General features: G+C 54.5%; 1 protein-coding gene across 3 annotated transcripts in view; it reads left to right on the top strand.

Moving 5' to 3' along the window:
• The first annotated feature begins 1700 nt into the window (after positions 1–1700).
• The window catches only part of SULF2 (sulfatase 2), an 86063-nt gene continuing 77636 nt past the window's right edge, over positions 1701–10127 (top strand). The window contains exon 1 of one of the 3 annotated variants that reach the window (XM_045574314.1): positions 1701–1722. The gene's annotated coding sequence lies outside the window, so the exon portion shown is untranslated. Of the gene's footprint in view, positions 1723–2028; positions 2192–10127 lie in introns of those variants that run through there. The other 2 variants (XM_036419672.2, XM_036419671.2) reach the window with 2 other exon arrangements.

Here is a 10127-nt window from a genome sequence, read left to right as displayed (position 1 = left end):
AAATTTCAATCGTTGTACTGTTGATATTTGACTCTGTTGACTAATGAGTTCGCCTACCACTGTCCTAGGTTAAGTGAAACTACATAATTAACATTAATTTCACCTGCCTTTTACTTTTGAAAGCTGCTTCTCCGACATGTTCTATTACCACGCAGTCCTTCCACAGAGATGAGGCCAAAGGGAAGGGGTCCCCATTAGTTTTTGGTTGGTGACAGGGAAGGTGAAAGCCTGACATTTTGTACCAAGGCTACTAAAAAAGGTAGATCAGCAACCTCAGCAGTGCCCAAAGTGAGCACCGGAACCTAACTTGGAAAAGCAAATTCCAGGTTTTTCTGACTTATGTAGACTGTAAATTGATCAGGGTGGCTGAGGGAGATTATGGCCGGGGGATATAGAGTCCCCCCAGGTCTGGACCCCCAATCTGAATTCCAGATAAATAACCAAGTATTTATTAAGCATATCATCATAGACCACTGTCCATTTTCACTTACTAAGCAAGACAACCATAACCAACAACAACAAAAAAGACTACTCCAGAGCAAGGAGTTGCTGGGCTGGAAAAGTAGCAATCACCTGGGATTTAAGAACATAACTCTGGAGATAAGTTTCTTGGGTTCAAATCCTAGGTCTGCCGTTTACAATTGTGTGAGTTCAGTCAGAAACTTAATCGCTCCGTGACTTGGTCTTCACATCTGTAGCATGGGTATAATTCTACAATTTACCTTGTGGGGTTATTAGATTTTAATAAGTCACTACTGCCTATCAGTACACTTAGCTGGCACAGGGTCTGGTTCCCTAAGCTACTCAGCTATGCTTTCCGCAGCTGCTAATTGGTTCTCTGCTGGCTCTGTGACCAAGGGTCAGCCTGGTCCTTCTCCGGCCTCTCCTGTGTTCTGGAGACAGCGGAAACCACGGTAGACAGCACCACCTGGAGTCTACTTCCTCCCCTTTCGGAGGAAGCCCGTTTCTCCATTCTTTCCTATTCCGGGACCATTTCTAGGCAACGCAGCTATTTTCACTTGAGCTCAAGTTTAGTGTCTCGGGGAGCTTCCCGGGCGCGTGGGGAGGCCCCGGGTGCGTGGGCAGTGCACCCCGCGGTCCAGCTGCAGGCCCGGCCCCCGCCCGCGTCTCCAAAGGCAGAAAAGTCAGAGGTGAGCTCAGGGCTCTCAGCAAAAGCGGTGGGTGTTTTCAAACCCAGGCGAGCCCTCGTGGAAGCAGATGAAAGAAAACATTTATTAACGTGTCATTACGAGGGGAGCCCCCGGCGGGGCCGTTGCAAGCCCCGCGGAGCATTCGACTCCCTCCAGCTCAGAAGGAAAGAGACTAGGATTCTTTCTCTTCGTTCGCGGCGAAGTGGACCTGATCGATGGCCCTCCAGACTTCACTGAGATCACTGATGGATTAGCGATGCCCCCCGTGGTCTTTGGTGGGTTGCACGCGCGCACACACTCGCACGCACGGAGCCGGCTCGCGGGCGAACCTCGCAGCCGCTCCAGCTCCCCGCGGAGGGCGGCGGGCGGCGCGTGTGCCGGTGAGTGTGCGCCGTGTCCCGGCGGCGAGGGTGCGCGCTCCACGCCGGGAGCGCGGCCAGCCGGGCCCCGCAGCTGCCGGACCTCCCTCCCCGCCTCTGCCCGTCCGAGGCCAGACTTCGGGGCCGGCCGGAGCCGTGCACCGGGGGCAGCCGGGCCGGACTGTCCGGGCCACGCGTCCCTCCAGCCGGAGGTAAAGGCTCCGGCGCGCGGGGAGGGCGCCGAGCGGAGTCCCGGCTCCCCAGCTCCCGCCGCCCGCGGCTCCGGGTCCGGCGCTCCCCGCCCCGCGTGCTCTCGCCTCCCCCGGCGCGCAGGCTGGCAGGCGGCGGGGGCCGTGCCCAGGGGCCGGCTCGGGCAGCGGCTGGCCGGCTGGGAGGTGTAAGCCCGGCCCGGGCAGGGCGGGCGGGGCGGGGCGCGGACCGGACTTTGGCGAGGGCGGTGCGCAGGGCAGGGGCGGCGCCGGAGGCCGGGAGCGGAGCGGAGGGACTGGCGGAGGCGGAGGGCGGGGCGGGAGGAGCGGAGCCGCACTCGCTGAGGATGCAGCAGCGGCGGCGGCGGCAGCAGCGGCGTGGAGTCCCCTGCGCCCCGCGGCCCGAGCGGCGGGCTGCGGCAGCGGTGGCGGCGCCCCGCGCTGGGTGAGGCCGCCGAGGCCGTGCGCGCTGGTGAGTGGGGCGCCGCGGCCGGGGGGGCGGGACGGGGGCTCCCCGCGGCCGGAGCCTGCCCCGCGGGGAGCGTGGCCGCGAGCGCCGCCCAGGTGAGCTGAGGCCGGCCCGGCCACCCGGCTCCGGCCCCTCGTTGCGCGCGGAGGGGGCACGGGGTGGGCGGGAGAGAGGAGGCTCCGGCGCCAGCGGGCCGCAGGGGGGTGACCCGTTTGACCTCGCGGGCGAGCCGGGCACCCCCCCGCCGCGCCCCGGACCTGCGGGCGCGCCCCTCGGAGCCCCGGAGGCCGCGGGGAGAGCGAGTCTGAGCCCGCCGGCCGCTGGGGGGTGGCCTCCCTGACCCCTTTGAGTTCAGACCCAATAGACTGGCCAGAAGCTCGGACCACGTGGGGCTGGTCCGGGCAGGACTCGGGGAAGCGGGGGACCGGACCTGGGGAGGGACTGGGAACGCACAGGGACCGGGAGGGCAAAGTGCCGCCCGGGCCGGGTCAAAACCAGTGCCCAAAGCCTCTTGCAGAGGATTGCTCCCCGCCTGGGGCTCCTGAGGGTTTCCGAAGTTTGGCTGCCAATTCTAGGACAGCTCTTTAAGAAACAAACAAACATTCTTTGTAGTAATTCATTCATTCGTCCTGCAAGCGTTAAGGGGTGCACCTCGTGGTGCCAGGCACCGAGTTAGGGTTCCAGGGAGACAGGACCAACAGAGCCCCGTTCCTGAGCACCAGAAGCTCGGGCCGCTTGGAGGGCAGCCTGGAAAAAAAGATGAGTCTTAGGTGGAAAAAAGTAAGGAGACACCCACAAATCTTCGTTTGTCACCTGACGTCATTTTTTGAAATTCCCCATCAAAGGCCACGCACCCCTGCACAGAGTAAGTGCCTGCACACAGTAGGACAGTGCAGACCTGCATTCCGGCAGTCCTCATCCTCCACTTCTCCCTAATGGGGAAAGTTCTGACTCATTGTCTGCCCCCTTCTCTCTGGCCAGGCTTTCCTGCAGCTTGTTTTAATCACTTTTTGAGTTAAAAGTCAATATTTAATTAACCAAGTAATTGCGCTCAGCTTTCATTTGAACCTGGGTATTTGCGCATCTGTGCCTGCCAGGACGCCCGTGCTCTTGCCCCTCCATCTGTCTCTGCCTCTCTCCCACACTGGGGTCCCCCTCCTTTGGGGCCGAGAAGGGAGGCTGCTCTGGAGCAGGTTCTCTGGGGACAGAGAAGTGTAGGATGGGCTTTCCCTGGAGCAGAAGGCTACTCTCATCTGGTAGTTAATAGTGAAGAGATTTCTTCCTGTGTCTCCGCTCCCCATTACGGAACCATTGGAGGGTTTTAATTAAGTTGAAGTCATTCGTTACATATAGGAAGGGGGCTTGGAGAGCAGGCTGAAGACCACTCGTTTGTAAGAGAGGTTTTCCAGCTTTGCATGTCCCACATCATGGAGGAGAAAAGGCTCATCCAAAGAACCTGTCCAGCTCTAGCCAGTTTGGCTCAGTGGGTAGAGCGTCGGCTTGAGGACTGAAGGGTCCTGGGACCACTTCCTGTCAAGAGCACCTACTTGGGTTGCAAGCTCAATCCCCGGGCCCACTCGGGGCCTGGGCCAAGTTTACGTACGTAAATATATGATGTTAGTCTAACTGAACAGCTGAGGGTCAGTGCGGGTTTGGGCTTTGGGCTTGGTGTATATTTATTGGGGGGGTTTAGTTTGAACTCATGGCTTAATTTGAACTTCTAAAACCCTAATAACATGTTAGGTTTTCAAACGCAAGGATTTAATGATGAGTTGATTATAAAAATGCTGGGCTTGGAGGAAGACAGTGTGGCTGTGGGTGAGACTGTGTGTGTGCATGCACAGTCACATACATACTCAACAGCTCCACTCAGCTGCCATCTCCAGGACCTAGCTAATGTGTGGTTGCCCACCCTAGCATTTGAAGTTCACCTTTTGATTTGGAGATAACATTCCCCCTTGCTTTCTCTGGATATGTTCAAGTTCTCTGTTTGGACCTGCCTGAAGGGGGCAGCTTCTGGTCTGACTTAGCCAGACTGGGACTGTCACCCAACTGGATCAAGTCTGTTCTTAGATGTCGCCTCTCCCCCCCTCCCCCCTTTAGAAAGAGACCAGAAGCCTGGTCCTGCAGAAGAGCATCAGCATGTTGATAAGCTTGCAGTTCAAAGGAATGGCTTGGTGTGGACTTAAGGTGATAGATAGCACCGATGTAGTGTGTTCTGAGGCCTTATACATGAAAACGTATTTAACCCACCCCAAACCCTAAGAGGGCCTTTGATTGCTGTCAGAAATGAGGACAGTGAGGCCCAGAGGGGATTGTGACTCAGACAGCTGCTCGCTGGTAGAGCTGGAATTCAAGAGGCCCCAGGGCCTCCCGAGTTCACGCTGACCCTCCACTCACTCCTCCTGCATGACCTTGGCCTTTTTCCCAAATGTAGAAAGAACACATGCAGGAGACGAAAACACAGACAGTAGAACTTTGGAAGACACAAGCCCTTTAGTGATCCCACTTCTCCCTCAAACCTCCACAGTCTGGGGACATCTCGAGTTTGTATTTTGCTTGCAGGGCAGGGGAAGCCGAGGAAAATAGGGGTTTGTCTGGCAAGTACACACACACACACACACACACACACACACACACACACTCCCCCTAGTCAAGATGCAAAGGGAAACAGCAAATGTGGCTGTCAGAAAAAAAGCTCATGAGGTCCGAGATAAAGGATGGTGCCTCCTGGAAACACAATGGCGAGAGGGTTGAAATCCTCTTAGAGGTGCAGCCCTCTTGTGGTGGGGGCTGGAGTCACATGAGCCTGTCCCTGCAGGGGGTGGGGTGGCCCAGAGTGTGTGTGGCAGGTCTGGCCCTTGTGCCCAGTGGATGTGGAAGGTGGAGCCTCTCTCCATGCTGACCCGTAGGTGAGGGAGGCCTGCCTTTTCCATGGGCCCCTGTGATGGGGCCTGATGGGAGATCTGCCATACCCCTGATCCGGATTCAAGGCGCTATCTAATTGGAAGATCATTAAGATCATTATAATTAATTGGCATCCTGATAAATGGCATGATGGCCTAATTGGGGCGGTTGCTAGGGAACTGGGCCTCACTTGGAGCCAAAAGCGGAAGAGGCTTTGGGCCGGCCACAGTTGGGTTTAGACCCAGCATTCCTGGGAAGGGAGAGCAGTCTTCACCCACACCTGCTGGTCCTGCCTGAGCAGCTGCTGGGTGCAGGTTGCACATGGACTATAGTTAGGGGCATTTTCCTAGAAAGACTATAAAGGAGTCAGGATCCTTTCTCTCGGAAGCAACAGAAAGGCGGGAGGGGGGTGTCGGAACGAGCATAAGGAGAAAGAAGGGGAATTGTTGGCTTTCATAATGAAAGACCGCCAAGGTTCAGCTTCAGACGCAGCTGGCGTCCGGTCTCAGAGATTGTCCTGAGAACCTGTCCCTCCACCTCTGCTTTTCCTTCCTGGGGCTGGTTTCTCTCTCCCGCTGCAAGCGGTGGGCAGGCTCCGGCGGCTCCGTGGTTAGGAGAACCACGCTGCCTTGGCTCCCTGCCCAGCAGTGTGATCCAGAGAGTGTTACTTAACCTGTCTGTGCCCCAGAGTTCCCATCAGCAAATGATGATGATGAGCGTAGCACCTGTCTCCTGGTTCGCGGCAAAGGATGGAATGAGATCACCAAAGTCAAGTGCTTGCTTAGCACTGCATGGACACAGGCCAGCCCTCGGGGAGCGCGGTTACCGTAACTGAGGTGTGGAGCTGGCTGTGGAAGCGCCGTCCTTTCTGGTGGAAGCCCAACAAGAAAGAACAAGCTTCCTTTCAGGTTCTGCCCACTCAAGCCCTGAGCGACCCTTTGATTGGACTGCCTTTATGTTATGTGCTCACTGCAAACCAATCGCTGGCCAAGGAAATGACGCCCCCAACCATGGGCTTGGGCCAGGCTCCCAAAGCCTTACTCTGAAGCGGGAGATGGAAGCACTGGACCCCCAAAGCCCTGGAGAAGGCATGTGGGGGGGGGAATCCCAGTGACAGGGAGCCTGGTTGCTAGGGAGGCAGATAGCTAGTAACTACGATGAGGAGGGACTCTACTGTGGGAGATGGTGGTCAGATGGACCTGTCTCCATGTTGGTCCAAGTGGTGGAACCATGGAAACAGCTGCTGGGTGGGCAGCTTCCCCTCCTTCTCCACTAGACTCAGCAGGCATCGGAGGCCTGACGTTTCGGCCTTAGTGTCTGAAATAGGCAGCTTGGCCGTGATTCTGTGCTTTCTGGTAGCCAGGGGCAGTGTTTGCCCGGCCTTCCACTGTGAGAATCATCTGGAGGTATTTGTTTTAAAAAATGCAAAGTCTTGACCCTGCTGAGTCAACCCCCCAGGGAGGGCCCTGGAAGCTGGGGAAGGAGCCAGAATCCCACCCGTGTACTCCCCACTTGCTGGGACGGGTGGGAAAGAGGCCCAGGGAGGTGTGCATATTTGGTTTTCCACCCTGAGTGCGGGAATGCCGGGAGGCAGGGGAAAGGCTCCAAATGAGATCAGAGATACCCAGGTGATGGGGAAACTGCTGTACAGAAGAAGGCAGTGTTCCTGTTGTGTCGGTGCACGCGTGTTTGCTGAGCAGCTGCTGTGTGCCAGGCCCTGTGTTAGGCATTGGGATGACCAAGAGAGTTCCTGCTTTCATGGAACTTACCGTATTTTTCGGATCATAAGACGCACTTTTTTCCCCCCAGAAGTGGGGGGGAAAAGTCCCTGCGTCTTATGGTCCAAATATAGCTTACACATATACTTTAAAAAAAAAGTTTTTTTACTTGCCCGGCTGTGTGTGGTCTCTGTGTGCTTGCCCGGCTCTAAAATGGTTCTAAATGCTGCTGTTTACTTTACAGGGTTGATTACATGTGTTTATGACTGTGATGTTGGGTTTTAATGCACATAAAATATTTTAGGACACTATTTGTTTCAGAATCTTTTTTTCTTCATTTCCCTTCTCTAAAAACTGGTGTGTCTTATGGTCCGGAGCGTCTTATGGTCCAAAAAATACGGTACATTCCAAAGTGGAGAAGCAGGTAACACACAAGCCACAAAGGAGGCCCTTTTGGAAAGGGACAAGCTCTACGGTAGAAACAAAATATGGATATGATGGGAAATGATTGCATGATTGGGGGGAGGCAAATGTTGGCAGGTAGTCGGGAAGATCTTTCTGGGGAAGTGACCTTGGAGCTGTGACCTAAGTTCAGAGAATGAGCCGTCCTTGGGAAGATTTGAGGGAAGAACATTCCAGGCAGAGGGAACAGCCAGTGCAAAGGCCTGGCAGTGGAGAGGTGTGGTCCGTCCTGTTCGAAACACAAGCAGAAGTCCAGTGTGATGGAGGGGAGTGAATAAGCTGGAAGGAGGGGAGGAGAGGCCTGGGATGAGAAACAGATTTTTATTTTAAATGAAACAGAAAACGGTTGAGAGCTTTAAGTCAAGGACAACATGATATGTGTTTTACCAAGACCTGAGAGGTATTGCAAAGAATGCTGGGACATGAGGATGGGGGAGCTGACATTGGCCTGGAGGGTGGTGGTCCCAACGCAGATCGGAGTGAAATGGGTGGATGGAAGGCAAAGCCAGTGGAACTTTCTGGTGGGTTGAATATTCAGAACGAGGAGAAGCGCTTTGGCTCTCTACCAAGGTGACGGTGCCCTCCAGGGGGCGTTTAGCAGCGTCTGGAGGCATTTTTGGTTGTCACACTGGGGAAGGAGGTGCGACTAGCCTCTAGTGCGTAAAAGCCACAGAGGCCGCTAACCACCTTACAGTGTGGGACAATCCCCCCCTCCCCTTCCTGCAAATATGCTTAGTCCCAGGGAGTCAAAAATGGCTGGGCAGCCTGGTTTGGGATAGAATTAATTTAATTCTAATTAATGTAGTGATTCCTAAATAGGAAAGACTGTGAGAGAAGGTTTGGGGTAGAGGGACCCAGAATTTAGTTGTAGAAATGTTGGGTTTGAGATGACACTTGGCTTGCGTATCTGATAGTTCATTGGGTGCTAAATACACAAGTCTGGAGCTGGCTGGGGTTGGCCACTTAAATTTTGGAGTCACCAGCGCATCCATGTTATTTTAAGTCGTGGAACTGGACACAGTCATCCAGAGAGAATGTATGTTGTTCTCTGGTGTGGTTTTCTCCCTTTTCTCCCCAACCCCCGGACCTGTCATACATCCATTTGATGAATATTTTTAGCACTTCCCGCATGCGCACCTCTCTATCACACTTCTTAGAAATTCCCAAAGCCTCAGGCCGAGCCTCCCCTTGTCCATCTCCTCAGTGGTTATGAGACAGACGTTAAATGCGCACAACTCTGCCACCGGTGTCCGTGGGGAAATCGCTTCAGGTCATGCAGGATCCGGAGCCTCGCAGGCCCCACGCTGCCTCCTGTTGGCACGGTCCTCACACCTCAGTCCAGACCCAGACTGCCTGGGAGTCTTTCTCACCAGAGATCACCCCTGTTTTGAATTCTCCACAGTCTCTTCATATGATTCCAAGATGGACGTTGCCCAGGGACCCTGATCTCTGCCGTGTAGCTTCATCTTGTAAAAGGCCTGGCCCACCTGGGCTCTGCTTAAAACTTAAATTAATTCTATCCCAGACGCAGAGTCATTATGCACACGTTCTTTGTGCGTGAGGTGACGGGCAGGGCCCTCCCTGGGGACCACACGCGGTGCCCGAGATGTGTTTGGCCAGGTGGACGCCAGATGTGTGAGGGGAGGAATATTGCCAGCGGTCTTCCCATTGGCTACAGATCAGCGGGGGACTGGACCCACACGTCTCGGTGGCGTGAACTTTCTGATAAGAGATTGAAAAAACTATCAGTCCATGGAAATTCAGGAGATGTTGATGCTCTGATGAAAGTTGGGTCATCCGAAACCGCTTCTGGCCTGCTCTAGAGACCCCTGTCACAGACTTCTGAATGCAGGCCACTTTAGAGAAGACCTTAGAGAACAGGAAAGCCTGCCAGTTCTTAGTAACGTGCGTATAGCCCACATCATCCTATCCACTCATCAGTCAGTGGACTCTTCGTTCCTATGTCTTCACTATTATGAATGATGCTGCAGTGAACATGGGGGTGCAAATATCTCTTCAAGTTGGTGGTTTTGTTGTGTTTTGTATTTTTTGTTTGTTGTTGTTGTGTTTTGTTGTTTGTTTGTTGTTTTTTTTGGGGGGGTGTAGATAAATACCCAGAAGAGGGATTGCTGGATCATGTGGTAGTTCTATGTTTAATGGGGGGACCGCCACATTGTTTTCTTTTTTCTTTTTTTTTACACTTTTTTTTAAAATATATTTTATTGATTTTTTACAGAGAGGAAGGGAGAGTGATAGAGAGCTAGAAACGTCGATGAGAGAGAAACATCGACCAGCTGCCTCTTGCACACCCCCTACCGGGGATGTGCCCGCAACCAAGGCACATGCCCTTGACCAGAATCAAACCCGAGACCTTTCAGTCCGCAGACCGTCGCTCTACCCCTGAGCCAAACCGGTTTCGGCCATATTGTTTTCCATAGTGGCTACACCAGTTCTTTTTAGCTTGTGAAGTGCTTTTGCAGCTGGCTTCTGTAGGCCTTCTCAGCCACTCTGCCTATAGGGAAGGCCTTTGGTCTCCCTCCTACAGAGGAGGGCAGCCCAGCTCAGAGGTGACAGCAAGTCAAAGGCGTAATTGGGCTTAGAGCTCAATTCTGTGGCTTCCTGAGCCGTTGAACCACACCATGCCCTGCTCCCCATCCAACCCCACCCACCTCCCTTAGGCCTCAGTGAGGCCAGCTCGGGAGACAGCATTCCTCAGGGACTGACCTGCAGGACCCGGCCGTGGCCTATCCTGGCAGCCCAAGGTGAGGCTAGTCGCCATGGGCACAGGGAGGTGCTGGTGAGTGAGCAGAGGTTCCTCACAGAATCTCCAGGGGAGCTCTGAAAAACCCCAG

The sequence above is a fragment of the Pipistrellus kuhlii genome, unplaced genomic scaffold (assembly GCF_014108245.1).
Source record: "Pipistrellus kuhlii isolate mPipKuh1 unplaced genomic scaffold, mPipKuh1.p scaffold_m20_p_6, whole genome shotgun sequence".
NCBI classification, from domain to species: Eukaryota; Metazoa; Chordata; class Mammalia; order Chiroptera; family Vespertilionidae; genus Pipistrellus; species Pipistrellus kuhlii.
The sequence above is the reverse complement of the archived record's forward strand: the minus strand, read 5'-3'. Positions and strand labels throughout refer to the sequence as shown.